Source organism: Culex pipiens, chromosome 3 (assembly GCF_016801865.2).
Source record: "Culex pipiens pallens isolate TS chromosome 3, TS_CPP_V2, whole genome shotgun sequence".
In the NCBI taxonomy this organism is placed as follows: domain Eukaryota; kingdom Metazoa; phylum Arthropoda; class Insecta; order Diptera; family Culicidae; genus Culex; species Culex pipiens.
Genome location: NC_068939.1, coordinates 61,294,994 through 61,316,234, shown reverse-complemented (window position 1 = coordinate 61,316,234; position 21,241 = coordinate 61,294,994). Strand labels below are relative to the sequence as shown.

The following is a 21,241-nucleotide window of genomic DNA, read 5'->3' as shown; positions in this document are numbered from 1 at the left end:
TTCAATGTTCAAAAAGCACTGGACAAGAATATGTTGTTATTTCAATTAGAAATGTTAATAACGGTCTCATGTAAAGCTTTGATCGTTTTCATGACAGGATGATTCAGCTTAATAACATTTTTAGTCGAGCAGTTATGTTTTGGCTTGATTGGCAGATAATTGAATGTGATAAGGAAACCAGTTTACAAATCCTACAAAAAATCAATTTTTAATTCTGAAACCATTTTTCATGCCATTGCACCGATCCAGACAGAGCAATTTGATAACATTCAACTATTGCCAGGGGATAGCGGAAAAAATACCATTCTGCTCAGGTGTTCCAAAACGAAGCATAAAAGCCATCGATGCAACAAGTGGGTAAGTACCTGCCACCTGCTATCGCACCGAACCTTGAACTAATGGGTGCATGACCTGGGACAGGGATTACTTGCCATTTTGAAAAATATCCTCTATTTCACGGAAGCTTACCCCTATCGAAGGCACATCCATTACGTGCAAGAAGCTCACATACTGTGGAAACTCAATACCATTCGAAGATAAGAAACGGGAAAATTTATGTGCAACTTATGGTCTCTCTTTATATTTGCACAGCAAACAGTTGAGAAATTTGCCCAGCTTTCTACTTTTACAAACCGTAATGCTACTGTAAAATCATTCGTATTTTGTAATGTGCATTTCCACAATAACCTTTTTGTTAGTGCATCGATGCTACAGCAAGCTGCAAGGTTTTGCAATACGTTGCCCTGGAACATGATTTCAATCAGCTCAATATCGCTTTTTCCACTCTAGGTACAACAAAGACTGCTTCCATCCTGTACCATAAATCATATTCAAGCATAGTGTGCATTTTCGACGAGGATCGTTTCTATCAATCGTTTTTTTTTCGTGCAAGCCAAACACCATGTTTGCCCTTCCTCAAAATGTTCAGCTCAAATATCGAACATAGAGCTCACTGCAGAGACAAACGGATGTTAAATAAGTTTCTTTTCGCAAGAACTTAGAAGAAGGTGGTTTCCAGCAAGTTGCACTTGACACTGTTTTTTATTTAATCAGATTTGAAACAAAAATTATGTAAACCGATAACTGCAAATTTCCATGAACTGATTGTATCTGCTCACTCTCTATCCTAGGGCTATTGAAATTTCCGGCGATCAACGGATATGCCAGCGAACGAGCGAGTGAGGGTGGAAAAACAATTTGTGATTCAGCGTTGTTTTTATTGCCCGCTCCCCGACACCATTGGGAGGATTGGAAAACAACACTTTATGCTCTCAACACATGCACTGGCACCACGTGCGCATAAATAATACCGATTTTATGTGAAAATTTGCTTTCCCGCCAAGAGAGTGTACTCTCCCCGCAAAGGCCCAACCACAAACCGCACTCAATTTTCCACCAAGTGGGTGGCATGTGGAGGGGGCAACGGAAAAAGTTATGATTTCCATTTACTTAACCAGAGTGTAGAAGCCTACAACAACGTCGAACAAGATAATAAAATACTGGAAAAGAGTTTGTTAGACACTTTGATGAGATTTGCATCAGAGCGGTGCATGTTGGATAGGCATCACTTTTGAAATAGTTTGAAAAATGAGTTTTTTTTGTGTCAGAAATGTTCAACCGGTACAACTATTGAAATAGTTGAGCTGAATCAGCTCAATTATGATATAGAATGACATTTTTCAAAAGAAATTTTCAACCCTGAAAGAAAAATGAACTAGTTGAATGATCCACCCAACAGTGGTAATCACAAATCTCCCGGCTTATCAGAAGCCACATCTACAATAATCATGGTGGAATATGACTTCCAGCAAAGAATAACGACGGAATACCTAAGAGTTGGTACACTCGGTTAGCTCAATATTGCTGGCGGCGGCGTCGGGGGCGATGTGATGTTCGCTGTATTATCAGCAAAGTGCTTCCCTTTGGTGGCACACAATTCAATATGGAAAGGTAAATTGAATCAGGTCCAGCTGAGAGGAATTATTATGATCTCGGAAGTTGTTGGAGCCGTCGCAAATCTGATTCCGACATCGCCGAGACACCGGGTTCTGAATGAATAGGTATACTTTCTGGGGGGAATAACTTTCACTCTTCGGTGGAAGCCATTTAACGATAAACATTGAATTTATTGAGTGAATTTTGCTCCGATGGGATTTGGTTAGCTATTGGCTTGAATACCGCCAAATGCTATGAATGGAATTAAATTGGAAGAAATGTGATTCTAGATCGAATTGATTGGCGCCTTGAAACCATTTGTTGTATCAATAACTTTGGCAATGAACAGCTCCGAAAAATGATGAACATCCATCAGGGGTGATTTGAAACCTAAGGAATGAGATAAAGACATATAAATTTCTGCAAAATTGCATGAAGGGACAGTTTGTAGTTCTTAGAGCACTCAAATGTACAGTAGCATGAATTATCTTAAAAATACCGGAAACTAAAACAAAACGATAAAACACTCAATATTAATCATTCAATAGAATTACAAATTTAATTGGCAAAAAGCATAAGTTCAGAAGTTATTGTAATTGCTGCAAAAGCTGCTATTTTTTCGTGAAACTTTCCTCAATAACTTGTTTGAAATATCATTGATATCATTCTACTTAGTTTCATTCAATGTAATTTGAAGACCTCACCGAAACACAATCAATTCCTGTAATCGTGAATTGTTGTTCATGAATATAAAAACCAGGCAAGAATTTATTCAGTACAGTAATGCTATGAATATATTATTTCCTGCTTACATCAACAATTCCGGGAAAAAATAATTAAACAAAGCATTAAAGGGACTACCTGCCTGAGTATGTGCCTTTGTTGAAACAATTTGTTTGGCAGAATCTATACCCGATGATACATGAAATCCTAGAATGAGCCATACCAATAAACAATGCATTATGCAATCATTTTTTTACATTTTAATAAAAAAGTTACCTGAAGCATCTTTAAGTAGCTTGGTCAAAATTTGCAACAAATGTTTTGATTTGGCATATTTTCCCAGTAGTTGGAAAAATGCCAAAGTAGTTCCGATTTTGAAACCGGATAAAAATCCTGCTGAAGCCTCAAGCTATTTGCCCATTAGTTTGCATTCATCTATTAGTAAATTATTCGAAAGAATAATTCTTAATAGAATGATGACGCACATTAATGAAAATTCAATTTTCGCTGATGAGCAGTTTGGATTTCGCCTTGGGCATTCAACTACTCATCAGTTGTTGAGAGTTTCAAATTTAATTCGAAGCAACAAATCTGAGGGCTATTCTACTGGCGCTGCTCTTCTAGACATAGAAAAAGCATTTGACAGTGTTTGGCATAAAGGTTTGATTGCGAAATTGAAAAGGTTTAATTTTCCGATTTATATCGTGAAAATTATTCAAAATTATTTGACGGATCGTACTCTGCAGGTATGTTATCAGAACAGCAAATCTGATCAACTACCTGTACGTGCCGGCGTCCCTCAAGGAAGCATTTTGGGTCCAATTTTATACAATATTTTTACTTCTGACTTGCCTGATTTGCCCCCAGGATGTCAGAAATCACTTTTTGCTGATGATACAAGCATCTCCGCTAAAGGTAGAAGCCTTCGTGTCATCACAAGAAGATTACAAAAAAGCTTGGATATTTTCAATTCTTATTTGAAAGAATGGAAAATTACTCCAAATGCTGCAAAAAACTCAACTTGTTATTTTCCCTCACAAACCAAGGGCTGATTTTCTTAAACCAAAAAGTCATCACATTATAAAGATGAATGAAGTAAATTTAAAGTGGGAGGATCAAGTGAAATATCTTGGACTTGCTTTTGACAAAAACCTTACTTACAAGGATCACATTGAAAGTATCCAGGTTAAATGTAACAAATATATTAAATGTTTGTATCCGCTTATAAACAGGAATTCTAGACTTTGTCTCAAGAATAAACTGTTAATTTATAAACAAATTTTCAGACCTGCCATGCTTTATGCTGTGCCGATCTGGACAAGCTGTTGCTTAACACTAGAACGCCCAACGCATGTCCAACTTACACGGACGCCCAAGCCTCCCAAAAAAGGTGGAACGGTAACCACAACTCGATGGTTCTCGGGCATTATTCAACCAATCGGGACGATTCTTGTTTCCAGTGATTTGTAAGAATGTCCAGATGATCCTAAAATTTTGCAGAACTTGATTTGAACAAATCTGTAATTTCTGCGACCGAAAACAGCGTTCCACCTTTTTTAAAAAGACTGCCTCCGCGGAATTTTTGGCGATTTTTTTTTTACACGCAAAAAAAAAAGTTGGAACGATGTTTTTGTTCGCAAAAATTACAGATTTGACCAAATTAAGTTCTGCAAAGTTCTAGAATCATCTTAGACATCCTAACTAATCACTGGAAAGAAGAATCATCTTGATTGGTTGAGTTATGCCCGAGAACCATTGAGTTGAAGTTACCGTTCTAACTTTTTCGGAGCCTTGGGCGTTGGAATGTTAACCAGGAAGAAAAAACTTCAGAGCATTCAGAACAAAATGATTCTGAAACTTCCTCCCTGGTTCAGCACCAGTGAACTTCATCAATTAGCCGAAGTTGACACTTTGGATGTTATGTACAATAAGATAATTGATGCATTTCGACAAAAATCATTGCAGTCTTCAGCTGCATTGATCCGCTCTTTATATAGTTTATAAGTTAGTTTTAAGGTATCCCTTTTCCCTTTTGTACATGTAGGACCTCCTACATTTGAAATCACTGAATAGCGAAAGCTACAATATTTCATGAATAAATGAAGTAGTATTATTTAAAATTGAGGTGAAAAGTCATCGATTGTGATTGGACACTCAATAATATTTTAACTGAATGAATGTACATGGAAGAGAAAATCTGAATAAATATAAATTAAAAAAAAATGCATTATGCAATTATTTTCCGCAAATCTTTACAAGCTTGTACAGACTTTTATTTTAAAATTATTTCTTCACAAAGTTATAATTTCAAAATCGGAACATAAATAAAGATTGTCACGAAGACATAAATCTCAGTGCTTGATGACCATTTGCTAAAAAAAAGGCGTTTGTTCTTTGCCGAAAAGGACGTCATTCTAAACGAAACCCTTTTTGCAATCAATTTGAAATACAACCCTGCAGAGGTCACATTTCCACTTTCCCGTAAATGGGGTTAAACCATATCTTGAAGGCATTTCGTTTGCTGCATGACATCTGGAGACCAGGAATTTGGTTTATTTCTGCTTGCAGTGCAAAGATTTCCTTGGTCCTTAGTCGGTAATCGGTGTGCAATCTTGGTGCAATTGGAATTTAAAAACATTTCCTTCAACGGCTAGTTGAATTTTTCTTTCCGTTTGTTTAAAAGTTGTACACCAACAACGCCAACCTGGTGGTTGTTATGCAGAGCTGGTAGAGCGTTACACACCACACTTGAAGGAAATTGCTTCCTTCTGGGCAGTTGAATGTTCTTCAGCAACTACAGAGCTCTGCAGAGGCCACATAAACTACTTTTGCACTTCTACAGGTGTTCAGCCTGCCTCTGTAAAACAACCTCCATGCTTTGGTATCGAATTTCGATTGATTACACTGGTCAACAAAATAAATTTAAATATTATGAAACTTTGAAATATTCAGTATTAATTTACATCACCCATAAACAATGCATTTCCGATTGTCGACCTGAAACTCAGTTTTAACAAGTACCTCGATCGAACCAAATCGGGCATTTGACAATCACGAAAAAAAAAGAGTTTGCTGGACTTACTTCTTGCTAACTGGTGTTAATTCAACCACGTCCACAGAACGAGAAACTTTTGCAGAATATAAATCAGGGTTATTACTGCAAAAAGGTTGTCAATGCATTTGCTACCCATTAACAACAAATGTAACAAAAATGACTTTTGGGCGGGCATTCAGGGGTTTGTACCGGTGGGCATACTGAGCCCAAATCCAAAATATGTGCTTGATTGGACGTAATAGGAGCTGGCGCTTTGCATTTGAATGTTATATGGGATTTAACCCGTAAAAAAAGATTTTTTCAAAAATGACAATTTTGAGGCATTTTGGCCATTGGAGCGTTTATTTTCAACATCACTGGCGTGTAGGCAGGACCCTTACGCGTCTTTTGGTATAAATAACATTAAAGTTTGGAGTACCCTAAGGCTCGGTACAGACCTTCAAAGTTTGGCTTTTTTTTTTTCGAAAAATCGGTCCCACTAAAATCAAATGGCGTCTCGGGACGTCGCAAGATACGACGCATATCTTTATTGCCGGGACCGATTTTTCGCAAAAAATGACAAACTTTGAAAGCATTTTGCGACGCCCCGAGACGCCATTTGATTTTGCTGGGACCAATTTTTCGAAAAAAAATGCCATACTTTGAAGGTCTGTACCGAGTTTTAGGGTGCTCCAAACTTTAATGTTATTTATACCAAAAGATGCGCAAGGATCCTGCCTACACGCCAGTGGTGTTGAAAATAAACGCTCCAATGGTCAAGATGCCTCAAAATTTACATTTTTTAAAAAATCTCTTTTTACGGGTTAAATCCCATATAAAATTCTAATGCAAAGCGCCAGCTCCTTTTACGTCCAGTGAAGCTCATATTTTGGATTTGGGCTCAGTATGCCCACCGGTACAAACCCCTGAATGCCCGCCCAAAAGTCATTTTTGTTACATCCTACTACCCATACCATTTCTAGATTGAAGATCGAACGATTGCACGCTATGCGTCACGTGCCTTAGGCTTATGACTTTGCAAACTCTTAGTCTTAGCTTTTCGACCATACCGTGAAACCCAACCAAACGGTTTCAAATCATTCATGCTTTTTCACGATGTTTTTCACGATGTTGGATAAGTGCAGTGCTTCTGGGGACGCGCAGTCCTGTTTTTTCGCGATAATTTTCGTCTCTTTTGTGTCGCTATTTGTGTGCATGGGGTGATTGGTCATAATAATTGAATAATGCCTTCATAAGTGCAGTGCCTCTGGGGACGCGCAGTCCGGTTTTTTCGCGATAATTTTCGTCGTAAATGATCGTAAAAATTTATTCCAACTTTCAGTTTTAGTATTAACTCATCAAACTATCGATTTTATGAAGAGTAAAGCGTCATTTATTTACTATTTTTGAAATTTGTTCGCGTTATCTAAATTGTAAAAACAGTAAAATTATACTGATAAGTCCAGCCCATAGCACTACTGCTCGGCTGGCACGCGTTCGATAAAAATAAACCATTTTAAATAATCAATTATCTATCTTTCCGCAGCCGGCTGCCTAAGATTTAAAAAAATTGAACCGATAAACAAAATGCTCATGGTCACATCACTGCCACTCGTGAATCCTGACCTCATACCCATCTACTAACCCCCTCAAAACTCATGTGATACTTTGTCGGAGAAGCAGTCGATTGGGCGGTCTCTATCACTCAAGTATCGGACTAACATTCCCATCCACTTCCCCGTGACTCTACCACTGGTCGTGGCCGGCGCCGGTATTGATCAGCATGATAGGGGCCTTTGAGAAGTTGCGAAGCGAGGAAAGATAGCACCCACTCATCTTCCACGGCTCGTGGATGTAACTTCTGGAGGTCCTGGTCAATAACGGAGTAGCAACTGCGGGTGGGCACCTATGCTTATGCTTATGCTTATTCATGCTTTTTCACGATGTTGGGTAAATAGGTAAATAATAATCTACACATCTACACACACGTTGGCTGCTCAATCCTCTAACAAATTTGACAGAGACTCAATTGTTAGTCCAGCAAAATTCCGAGTTGCTTTTTAAAATGTTAATTTACTTCAAAATCTAATTAACTTTGTTAGATTTGTCAAAATAAGGAAACGTAAAATATAATTTTGGATACCAGTGAATTCAAAATTTTATCTTTCGAATTGTTAATTTGACTTACAAACTCAATCAGTTTAGTTCTTCGAATCAATTCCACTCATTTTCGCGCATTGAAGCATAAAGTTCACGTGCTCTGACATCAAATTCGCAATTAGCACCGAACGCCGACATGTGAGCAACAGTTTTCGTTAGCTCATTTGCAAATTACTTCGCAAAATAGTTTGCCGTTGCACAGTTTGCACGAAACATTATTACGTCAAATTAGTTCAAAACAATTTGCGCTCGATTCACTCAGTGGTTATGTCAAACGGCGGAAATTTGATGACGCATTCGGAATCGTTGATCCACGAAATAGGAAGGCACCTTTCGATTGGTTGAAGCCAGTATAGTCGTATCATTAGTTCGCCAATTAACACTGGGTTTTCGATTCAGCTGCTACAACTATGGAACCACACTCGGATGTGCTTTTTCATTAGAGGTCACTTGATAATAGCATAACAGCACAAGTGCCTATCTGGAGTGGAGCCGTAATAATGATTGAAGTGGTTGAATATTGAATTTACTCGGCACTGATAGCTTCCTTAGGTGACTAGTTTGCTAAGTTTCCCATAAATAAAATCTATAGATCTGATATTCAATATTGAAAAATAAGACGTTTTAGTAGATAAGTACAGGCTTTTTATAGTACATGTTTCAGTACAAATATTGCTTAAATACAAGATACCCTTCATTTTTAAAGCATTTTTTTCCTGTGCATTCCCCAATACTTACAAAATAGTAGTTTATGCAACAAGTTGCAAAAAATGATTTTTTTCAGCACGAGTCGTACATTTATCCAACGAGGTTCACCGAGTTGGATAAATACGAAGAGTGCTGAAAAAATTAAGTTTTGCAACGAGTTCCATACAACATTTTTTGCAATTCCGAAAAACATCCATTAAGTGCAATTTTAAGTCAAATTTTCATGTATTTTGTCAATAAATCGTTTAAATAAAAAAAATGCTGAAAAGTGTTACTTTTCGAAACAAGTGCTGAAAAGTTCAACTTTTCAGCACCCATTTCAGTGCTGAAAAGTAGAACTTTTCAGCATTTATTTTGAAAAGTGTTGCTATTCGATTCTGTTTTTTTTGGTACAGAAAAGTAGGCTATTTCGTCGTTCAAGAATGACAGGAAAAGTAAGTAGTTTAAGAGCGAGTCCACGAACAGGGCATACCCCTTTGTAGGACGTCGTTTGGACCTCACCAATCTGCCTGAAATTTTCAGGGGTTGTTTGTACATATAAAACTAGCATCTGGCCAAAATATGAGCACTCTAGGTCAATGGGAAGTGGGGCAAATCGGGACACAAAGTTTGAAGGTTCAAAAACGTCAAAAATCTTAAAAAGGCTATAACTTAGGCAAAATTCAATTTATTTTCAAAATTCAAAATGCATCTGAAAGGGCTTAAAAAATGCAACAAAATGCAGGATAGAGCATCCCAATTGGTTAAATCTAAAGGGAGTTATTGGCATTTTAGTGAAAAAATAGCATAATTTTCAAACTCAAATAAAAAAGTGTTCCATCCAGATATCAACTCGGTTCGACCTGCAGCTTGTAGGGGACATCTGGGACTACCATCTGAGACTGAGAACGCTTTGGGTAAGGCAGTTTAACATATTAAATAGACACTTTTACTTTTAGTGAATTTTTTGGTTGTAAATTTTTGCTCGGGGGACCCCTTAGATCCCATTTTCTGGTGATAATTTTATCATATTCGTGTTCCTGAGACAATTTCACAATAAAAACATGCATAAAAATGTTTATTTTGATCCATTTTAACCCTTTAAAAAATAAAAGTTCAAAAAAATTAAAAAGCTGCTTTTTTCTGGTGTCATCTAGTATCCTTGGAAACGAGCTTGATTTTCAATAAATGTGAATCGAAGATTTTTTTTAACTTTTATTTTTTAAAGGGTTAAAATGGATCAAAATAAACATTTTTATGCATGTTTCTATTGTGAAATTGTCTCAGGAACACGAATATGATAAAATTATCACCAGAAAATGGGATCTAAGGGGTCCCCCGAGCAAAAATTTACAATCAAAAAATTCTTTAAAAGTAAAAGTGTCTATTAAATATGTTAAACTGCCTTACCCAAAGCGTTCTCAGTCTCAGATGGTAGTCCCAGATGTCCCCTACAAGCTGCAGGTCGAACCGAGTTGATATCTGGATGGAACACTTTTTTATTTGAGTTTGAAAATTATGCTATTTTTTCACTAAAATGCCAATAACTCCCTTTAGATTTAACCAATTGGGATGCTCTATCCTGCATTTTGTTGCATTTTTTAAGCCCTTTCAGATGCATTTTGAATTTTGAAAATAAATTGAATTTTGCCTAAGTTATAGCCTTTTTAAGATTTTTGACGTTTTTGAACCTTTAAACTTTGTGTCCCGATTTGCCCCACTTCCCGTTGACCTAGAGTGCTCATATTTTGGCCAGATGCTAGTTTTATATGTACAAACAACCCCTGAAAATTTCAGGCAGATTGGTGAGGTCGATGCGAGATGGGTATGCTTTGCTCGTGGACTCGCTCTTAACGACGGAATTGCAAAAAAAGATTTTACTAAATTATTGAGACAGGGTTGCTAGATTTTCATATTTTTCCTACAGATTTTATATAAATATCGATGTGGTAGTCATAATACCAATCATCATAAAATATTATGTATGTAATAATACTGAAGGCTGAAAAATGTTTCTACAAACACTCAATTAAAAAGATAATTTCATTGAATTTTTGTTAAAAAGAACAGTTGGATTACTATAGGGAAGGGGTCTAAAAATGTTTAAAAACCAAATTGGATTATTGATTTTATTTTGAAAAAAAAAGTGCAGTGCCAATGCTACAAAGATAATCAACATGACGAATAACTTTAGGTACTTGAAAAGCACGCCCCGAGATGGGAAAGTGTGTTTCATTTGATGCGTTTAATATCGCTTCCCGAAATTGTGGATTGTTACCCCGTGTAAACCCATAGATGAAGTTCTTCCGGAAAAAAACTGCAATATTTTTTGTACAGGACAAAATTGCGTTTCGAGGAATCCTCGCAGCGGCAGCGAGTTACTCGCGTGTAGATGGAATTCAAATATTTATTCAGGGTGCTCCTTTTAATGCCTTCAGGCTTCTGTAACCAATACGCGGAAGCTTCTGCAGTAAAAGATGATGTGCCTTGACAAATCGTTTACAACCGAGTTGGAAATGGGGCATCATGCAAATCATGTAACATATCAACCAACGTTTTCTGCACTGAATGTTTAAACACACTGAAAAAAAGTTAGAACACCAAATTATGGACTGGATCAGTTACTCATGCCTAAATTTTGTACAGTGTACAAATTTCATATCAATAACTAATAGAAAAACTTTTACAATTCAAACGAACATGCTATGATTTGATGTGTCACATAGATTATTTAGATCGTGAATCGTGATCTAACGATACAAGTTTTTGACAAAAAAAAGCATTATTGAATCTATTTGGATGCACACGGATTGTTATAAGATTGTTGACTTTTTCTTTGGTGTGCAGTTTTTTTTACTGAAGGACATTATTATTAACAACGTTTCCATTAGCACTGTGCAACAGTTTTGTTTAAATTCAAACCTTAAACAAAAGTCTGACCTCAGAACCATTTGAATAAATTATGCCATTTTTAAAACTCTGCCCGATAACTTTACCAGAAAACAAATAAAGAGCTAATGAGTCATATTAATTATTTAAGCCTATTGGGACAAAACAAACAAATGCGTCCTTCCAAAATATGCCCACTTTCATCCCAACTCATTTAAATTGGTTGCTCGGAACTGATGAACATTACATTCCATGCCGGCAAATGTGATGCGATTCACCAGGATCGTCGCGGAACCAAATTGGCTGTTGGATTTAATTAAAAATCCATGAAGGAAAACATTTCACTTCATTTCCGCAGCGGCACTTAACACACGTGTGAAAGTGTCGGTACGCCGGAAGTGGTGTGACTTGTAAGTTAAACAGCTCGATTTAATGTAATGTGGTGCTGGTTTTTATTCGTATGCCAAACATTCCTGAAAGGTGAATACATTATGTATTTTGGTTTGTTCCTGGTATTACATTTAAACATTCATCAGTATTTAAACTTTAATTTGAGTTATTGCGTCCCCTACAATAAATTGAGCATTTCATCCTGCATTACTTAGAAACCTGAAATTTCATAAGGGGTCATTCACCAACAACTTGGATACTTTGTTCGCCCTAAATTTAATCAACCTGTCCACAGAGAGCCACTCGGATCTCCCAGAGAGCTTAAAATTAAGTTGTACACACATTTTTCACCACTCTCGTAAAGCGGATGTACACACCAGGGACCAAAATATCGATCCCGTAATGACGATCGAACCGTGTCGACAACATCCGGTGGCCGGAAGTACGGGTGACTTGAAGCAAACAGCAACAAAAATGTTCTCTTTTTTCCTCACTGATGGTACACCATAGCCAAGATGGAAACTTTGATTGAACCGAAAAATAAATTAATTTTCACTGCTTTCTGGGGTGCTTTGGTGAGCGGGCTAAGACACATTTTGAGGGAGAAACAATCGATTTTAATTGAAAATTGGATCTAGAGGCACCGGGTGTGCGAGATTTATCCCAAGTGTAATAAACCCTAACTGATTTTATATATTTGGAAATGTCAAAGATGATTGGTTGATTTTTATTCGCTGACGAATAAGACAAGACTTTACATCCTTTTAGATTTTTTTCCTTCGTTACAAGCTTGATAACTTATTAATATTAATCAATGTTTACATTTCAACATTTCCTACAATTAAATTGGATCACATTTTCAAGAAATTATTTACTCAACCAAATTAATTTGCTAGAACCCAAAAGGGACATGTAAAGCTTCCCTAAAGTATCATTTGAATCCATCATCCTTACGTACCAATGTGAAGACCAGAAAAAAACCAAAAAAATACATAATTGATGAGAAGCCTACTACAGCTTGAGTGCGGTTTCCTATCGATGCCAATTTCAATTACTGAACGATCCGGACTCCAACGATATCGTGGAGAGAAAAAATCATAACCCATACAAGTGAAATTGCTTCCAACCTGTGCCCCGTTAGCGTTATTTATAACGAGGAAGAAATACAATCTGATTGCTCGCGAAAGGATTGATTAATATTGCATTTTTTTTTGTTTTGCTGAAATTCTGTGAGCAAGAAGCATTCAATGTTTCAAATAAAATTTTAAGCAATTGTAGACAAAAAATAACTCTTAAGCTTCTACAAAATTTCCTTCACTTAATACCACGAAGGTGCAAACCAAGTTTACTTACCACCGGAACCATCGTCACTGTCTAGATTGAACAGGCAAACCAGAAAATGCTCTCACACAGCTTGTTTACCGAAAATTGGTTAAGAACAAACGTGCCGTGAGGCATGAGCCGAAAAATGTTAATTAATTCTGACAAGGTTTTGTTTAACGGCGCGTAATTTCCTTTGAAAGCAAAACTCGACGTGCGGTGTTCACCTACAACAGGCAGCCAAAAAGTTTGCTCGCAAATTTGCATAGTCCTGTTTGTTGGTTGAAATAAAGTTCAAATGAATGGAAAACAATTGCAGAACAGTAAAATGGACTTGTCTGGCGTGAATTAGTTTCATCAAGCAAGTTTGGCGGGTACGTGGGAGTTTTAGTGTGGATCCATCAACTATCAACATAGAATACAGTCCAGACTCGGTTATCCGAAGGCAAAATTTCACTTCGGATAATCGAATAAATATTTTTTTGCTGTCTTATTTTTGATTGTTGAGCTTAAGTATGACTTCTAAACTTCGCTAAAGTGATCTAGAATTTTTAAATCCAATTTGGCGGCTAAAATACCGCGATCAACTATTGGAAACATGCATTTTGTAATTTAATAGGCAATCAACTATTCAAATTTGACAAAAAAGGGTCGCAGAACTTGATTTTGATGTTAAAAATAAGAAAATAGAATAATACAAAAAAATTTTTTGTTCGTGATTCGATTATCCAAAGTCCTATACAAACCTTCGGATAATTGAACTTCGGATAATCGAAACTTCAGATAATCTAGGCTTCGGATAATCAATCTGGACTGTACTATTATGTTGATGATCACAAAAAGCATTTTTTAAACCTATATTATCAATGAGCAACGAAAACAGTGAAGACCCACGCGAAAGGTTTTAAATGCTGCAATAAGAAAAAACATGGTAAAAATTACACCTAAACATAAGAACACATAATCTTTTTTATTAATTATCTTCTTTCTTGTGTAAATCTCCTTTTTCGGCATAAATTGAGTTATAACGGCAGTGCGTGGCCGAATGGTTACGCTGTCCGCTTTGTAAGCGGATGATTCTGGGTTCGATTCCCATCTGCTCCAACCTTTCATTTTTTTTTGCTGAACATTCGCTGCACAAGCGTTTTTATACATTGATTATTGAACAAGTCTAATACAATTTGGTCAATTGTTCTCATTTTGATCAAAAAACCATTGTTCAACATGGTTGTGTAACACAAATGCCAAATCTAGCAACGGATTACGGAACGGAATGACATTTGCAGACATTATGTTCCATTTCAGTTTGCTCAACATGATAACATAGTAGAATTGACCTCTGGCTTCGGATGGGATTTCACGTAAACATGTTGTTTATGTGTAGTTGGCGTTCGTGTTTTAAAAAGTTCACTAAAAACCGAGCAAGAACATGTTGACGCACAAATAGTTCTAAAAATAGAAACAGCTTATGTTCGAAAGAAGTTTTGACAAATTGTTAGTGAACTTGGTAAAACCTAGATGACCGCAGACTTCTAATTGACTTTTAGGTCTGCTCATCCAACATAGCCTCTCGTGGAAAGAAGCAGACGTTCGAAGTGATCTTGGGTTCGATACTTGCCCTGAGGATTCTTAAAAAAAAAAGAAAAACTGAAAATGCAGCACCGAGAACCAGCAGCACTAGCAGAGTAGCAGTAGCGAGCAATGTTAATTAGCACTCTATCATGATTGAAAAAAAAATCTCCAAAATTATAATAATGACATTGAATGATTTTTTATGGTTGACATTTTTTTTATTCATCATTCATATTATTATCATTCATAAATGATGTATCCGTATCCAAAATAATAAATCACAAAACCTAGTAGTTGAAGTATCTTGAAGCGACATTACCCACAAATAAAGGATTAAATTAAGATTTTTTTTTTTAAAGCGAACACCTTGGACTTATTTTAAGAAAAGCCTGTTTAACATTCTTGTCTGCCACGATATGTATACCTCAAAACGTTTGCCTAACTCCCTTCTGAATCTTAAAGTCAGGATGTTGTTAAACGTTTCTAATGACGTTATCTAACCCGGTTCGGAATCTTATAGTCGAGAGTTCTTATGGCATGATTAACAAACGTTCTCTTTGCAAGTATGACGTGCGCTGGTAAAACCAAATTAAACCACGCACATTTCTAACGAGTTAAGAGATGTTCAACAACAGAAATACATGCGCTTTTTCCAGCGATCAAGACGTTAGGAAAACATAGTAAATGAGTTCAAAAACCAGTTTGGAAATCTCTTGGCAAACAAAGTGTGCTACCTGGGTTTGTGATCTTTGTACAGACTGAAAAACTTCAAAATGTTTCCAGCATTAGTATTATTTCCCTTTTATTAAATCTAAATCACTTATTTATCCGACTACCTCTTGCTTGTTACGGCGGTAGACTCGTAGATCTTAACTCAAGGGAGTCCTCGGATGACCATGGACATCTCAACACATTGATATAGTACACAGTAAAAAATAACCTCAATTTTACCTCAATTTAGACTGAAAAAGTGACCAGAAAAGTGGTTATTTACACATTTTCAGAGGTGAAATTACACATTTTTCCTAACATAAAAGATGTACCCCTTGCCAGATGTAATATTACCATGATTTTTTTTACTGTATGTACCAACATGATCCGGGGTCAAAATCCGACGACCTCTTACTTGTGACGGCGGTAGACTCGTAGATCTAAACTCCAGGGAGTCCTCGAATGACCATGGATATCCCAAAGTACTAATAGACTTGTCAAATTTATACAATTTTAATAAAAAAAATTGAAAAAAACTTTTTTGGAAAATATTTTAATATTGAACCTTTAATATTTAACTAACAAACCTACAAAAAATGCTATTTGTGGACGCCCCAAACTTGACAACATTCTTATGCATTTGTATTGGTTGTTTCCATTGTGCTCAAAGGAAATGGTTATGAACCAGGCGCTTCTATGTTCTTGTAGACGGCTCATATCATTTGAAGGAGACGCATGGTTTTTTTTAATTGCTCTATATTTTTTTGTTAAAATGTTAACCTAATTTTGCCAAGTTCGCGTTGATATAAAATCAAATTCTGTCGATTGCACCGGATTTTGAGGTGCTTTTTCTGTGAGTTACCGAAAGAGCAAAGAGATATTGCTTAGTTTACCAAATACATCAGACATTGTTTGAAAACATTGCAAAATATTGGGCAAAGATTACGACATCGCCTTTGAACACACGTTCCTGAATAGACAATTTAATTAAAACGTTAAAACGCGGTAGTACAATTCTACAGCAAAACACAGCAAAGACAAAAGTTGTGGAAGATTGCTTCCGTCTACTGAAACACAGTTGTTAAAACTCCACAAAGTAATTAATTCCGCTACTGATGTTTGTGATGCTTGAGACGTCCTGTAAAAGGAAACTGGCGCAGGAGGTAAAAAGGGTAGAGCCACCCCTAATAGGCAATTAATCCTACTGCTTCATTGTCTTGCAAAATAACAGGCTGGTAATTGAAGCCGAAAATACTGCAGAACTTTTGCAATGAAGTTTTTTTGAAGACCAAAGAGATGTTTAAGGTTAGGGGTAATAACTTAGGTCAGCCAGGTCATGATGCATTCCGACTTGACCACCCGAGGGGCATTGTTGATGTCTGGGTTTATCTTCCTAACATTCAAAGCTTCCCTTCTAACTTTTATCTCGCAGAAATGATAAGACACTCTGACACAATCATTATAGCCCTAATGAGTGCTTACAACTTTGTTTTGATAACGGGCTGAAAAAGCTTTTTTAATTATCAACATCTTTATAATCTTCATCGTCTAAGCTGGTTTTTATTGCACCATAATTTTCACAACCGCCGTTGTACCTTTTTGGCCTATGCGGGGGTTGTTTTTGTGGCGGCATCTTCAAAGTCCCCGAGGGGTTATCGTTGCTAGGGCATCATTGTCCGAGATTAGATAGGGTTTTGCTCACTTTCCCTTATTACGAGCTTTTCGTTCCCGCTTCCTCCCTGGAAAGCTTTTTTCAAGATCATTTGTTTCGGGTTTCTCTCTATCACTGAAAGCACTTTCTGGTTTATTTGTGCGCGAAACTTTTCTCATAAATCTGCGCCGGTTTTCCCTTCCAAGTGTGGTACAAGACATTCCGAAAAATAAGTCACCCCTGAACAGGTTTTGTTTTGTTTTTAATTTAATACTGGCCCTGAACTGGGAATCAAACCTTCAGGTAGCCGACTCTGCTAGAGATGGATGAGGGTCCATTTTGCTTGTTAAATTTCAACACCTCATTTGGCTCGCGGCAGTTAATTTTGTTTGTTTTGATTCTTTGCCGAATACAAGTGCCGGGTCTCTATCCTCTCGGGAGCAGCATCATCGTCTATTTGTCTTGCCGGCAGGGATTTGGCAGAATTTATAAAATTAAAAAAAAAGTTACTTCGAGCGGTTCATTATGGTGGTAATTTGTCCAGGGGCCCTGTTTACGCGGTGCCGAGGTTTGCGACGAGATTATTAATGGGGGAGGATTTTCCGAGCGAAACCGGTCCCGAAAACAACCGGGCGATATTAATGGGGAATCATTTGGAAGTAGCTTTAATAGCTGATTGATAGAACAGGAAGCAGGTTTTGTAGCATAAGAAGCACTTAGTGAAACTTGTAAACATGGATCGCTTGAGATTTTATCAAATGATAACAACTTTAATTGGCAGTTTTTGTAGATTTTGCTCGGTTTGTTCTAGAGGTTGTATCGATGTGTTCCGATTAGGATGAAACTTTTAACGTCTGTTTGTCTTTACATAAGATGAACTCATGCCAAATATGAGCCCTCTACTCTATTGAAATTTGAACTAAAAAAAACATAAAAAATCTTAAAATTGCTCGCATTTCCGTAAAACTTTATCATCTACAACTCTCTTAGATACAGGACTTTTGAAGGCCTTTCAAATGTGTCATAAACATCCGAGGTTGGTTTGACTTTTTCTCATAGCTTTTGCAAATTACTGTTAAAAATGAATATTTTTAAAACCCCAAAATCTTTTTGCAACAACCTCCAACACCCATACTCCCATAGGTCAAAAGTTTGGTAATTTCATGGACTATAAACCTACAGAATTAACTTTTTGACGATTCGAAGTTTTTCCACAGTTTTACGATTTTTCTATAACAAACTTTTGCCAACAAGACGGCACTTTTTGCTCTCAATTTTGAAATGTTCGGAATCCTCGGGAAATTCCACACAAGTTTGAAGTGTTGGTGTTGTAAATCTGATAGAAAAAACTGCCGTTTAGAAAAAAAATACAATTTATTGGATTAGGGGAGAAATCACGATCACAGAGTAAACAAGATCTTTCTTTTATGCAAAAATATTTTGTTTAATTATTTTTTAAATCAGCAAACTTATGTAAAATTGGGTGAGCTTTCCGATAAAAATATTTGGATGACTGAAAAATCAAGTCATATAGAAATGGCCAAAAACCCTATTTTTCAATATTTTTATTTTTAAACCCGCTGTATCTTCATAAGGATTGGACTTAGGCCAATGGTCAATATGTAAACTTTTATGCAAAATTGTCTGGAAAATCAAGTCCCGCGTTCATTTTAACAGATTTTGACGTTTAAACCACCTAAAAAAAACAGTTAAATAAATTAATTTTTTTTTTTAGGAGAGACATATTATCCTGCATTTTTTATTCACCTTTGTGTGACATCTTAGGCTATTTTCACAAAAAAATTAAAGAAAAAAAATCGTGACGCCACTTTTAATTTTGATTTCTTATACTTAAAAATCAAAATTTCTCAAAGATCTGGCATGTTTTTTTCATTCAATGTATTTTTGACCACTTTTTTATACAATGCAACGGCTTCGAGAAACAACAATATTTAAATTACGAAATACAAAAATATATAAATAACTTACGCCCTTCTCAAATGCCATTCTCGAGTGCAACTGGCTTCGTTAACATGAAAAATGGCTTATTTAAGACTAGGATAACATGTAACCATAGTTTCATTGAAATCGGAGAAGGTCGAGTAGAAAAGTAAGTCAACTGAGAAATTACACAGAGAAACAAATAATTACAATAAATCTTAAGCTATCGATAAATCCATATCTTATGAGGTATAATAATTCAAAAAGCTCTGTTTCATTTGAAGTTTTCCACTTCATAGTTCATCAAGTATCATGAAATATTCAATACCATTAGCAATTGAAAACTTTTATTAGGTGGAAATTGAGCACGCACCACGCACACAACATCCACACGTTTCGATATTGCAATGTGCTTCAATGTATAGAACTTGAAGTGATCAAATTTCAGCCAGACACATAAACCACTAAAGTTAGCCCCCAAGTGTGTGTAGCTCAATCGAGAACACTTGTCAGCTTTATCCCACGTGTCTGAACACGTACTAGCGATCGAAAACCAATCAAGTACATCAAAGTACGTACTTAAAAATTGCCTATGGCACATGTTTTTAAGCGAGCTCATCGATTCTGGCCCCAAAAGAGAGCAAACACGTTCTCATTCTGCCCCGTCTGGAACTGCCGGGCAGGCTAGACGTTGAACTTGCATAAAACGTTGCTTTCGCTAAAAATTAAGAAGACGTGAACTTTCAACACAATAGACTTAGCTGCCAGCCTCAAGACAGAAGCTTCTGTTTAAATTAGTTAGGTATTTAAGAGTGATAATAGAAGATTTATTAAAATATTGTTTTTAATTTATTTATTCTTCTGAACCGAATCAACTCAGGATTTTGATTGTTTAATTTTCTCTCAATTGAGAAAATTTATGTCAAGAAATCCATTTATTTATTTTGTTGTGAGACACGAAAAATATTCATATCAAAAATTTATAGTCCTTTATTTTCTTATTTTTTTCTTAACTTGTATTGATAGAAACGATTTGTTTTAATCTTGAAATCATTTTTTTTCAGTGGTATTACATTTTACAATTGAGATATTTATTTTTTAAATTTTATTGACTTTAAAACGTGGCACTGCGCCTAAACAAAAACATTAAATGATTCTAATTTCATTTTGAAGTTTATCAAACATTAAAATAATATAGCCTATTATAAAACAAAAGTTTGAAAAAGATTGCTCATTACAAACACACATACATACCGTGACTTTTCCGCATCTTTGGTAGCAAAAGTTATCAGTAGAAATCTCCGGTTCGTAAAATAATACCTCCAAACAAACACACGCGATACACTCGCACACGTTTCAGTCAGGGGGTAAAAATCTCATGTAAAATTAATTACATCCAGGCCACTTCCAGGAATTCGTTGACTGAAACCGCAATATATAATGGCTTTATCATATTTCTCCCCAGTACCGAAAAACTGGGAATTTTATGAGCTGCAGGTCCTCGTCATCAACGTCGTTTAAATTATCCTGTACACACCACACCACTAGGAACACACAAACTTCCCGAGAACTTTACGCACCTTAGCACTTAACCCTCAAATTTCACTAGAATTCGGCATTACGGGCCGAAATCGCTTCCGTTTCCGTTTCGCCCATCATCGTCGCACGTTCCCTTCGAAAAGTATACCCGAAAGCTTTAGAAACACATCCCAGGCTAAATCTCACATCTTGGACTTTGATTTATACCCCGCTCGCACAATAAACACACTTTAAGAGAAAGATTTATTCGCGACCGCCACTAAATTTTCCTGCTCACGCGTGATTGTTCTTTAATTTCCACGAATTATCAAAACACACTCTCTCCACGCGAGAAAACTCCCCTTGAAAACTTTCCCTAGAGCACAGCATCCAGGGTAGCTCCTTTGGGCCACGATCCGCACTCACCGAGCTCCGCGGGAAAACTGAATGAAATTCGCTACGAGCAACATAATTTAATCAAAGTCGACACACGCGGATCCCCAGGCCCCGATGGGGGTTGCCAGTCGAAGGAAAGGCCGGGGAGAGAGCTTTTCCTCCTTCCCTCTGTTAGTTACCAGTTGAACACACACCGACTGAGGGCCAGGATCAACCGAGGACGAACGAGCGAAAGTGACCGTTTCGGGCGAGGATTTGTGGCACACTGCCAACCATCTGTTGGGTCCAGATGGACGGAAGCTGTGCGTGGAGCC

The 21,241-nt window shown here is 36.7% G+C and overlaps 1 protein-coding gene across 1 annotated transcript in view; it reads right to left on the bottom strand.

Moving 5' to 3' along the window:
• The window catches only part of LOC120414436 (G-protein coupled receptor dmsr-1), a 161,151-nt gene extending 140,591 nt beyond the window's left edge, over positions 1–20,560 (bottom strand). Inside the window, exon 1 of the mRNA XM_039575621.2 lies at positions 20,268–20,560. The gene's annotated coding sequence lies outside the window, so the exon portion shown is untranslated. The remainder of the gene's footprint in view (positions 1–20,267) is intronic.
• Between the last annotated feature and the right edge of the window lie 681 nt (positions 20,561–21,241).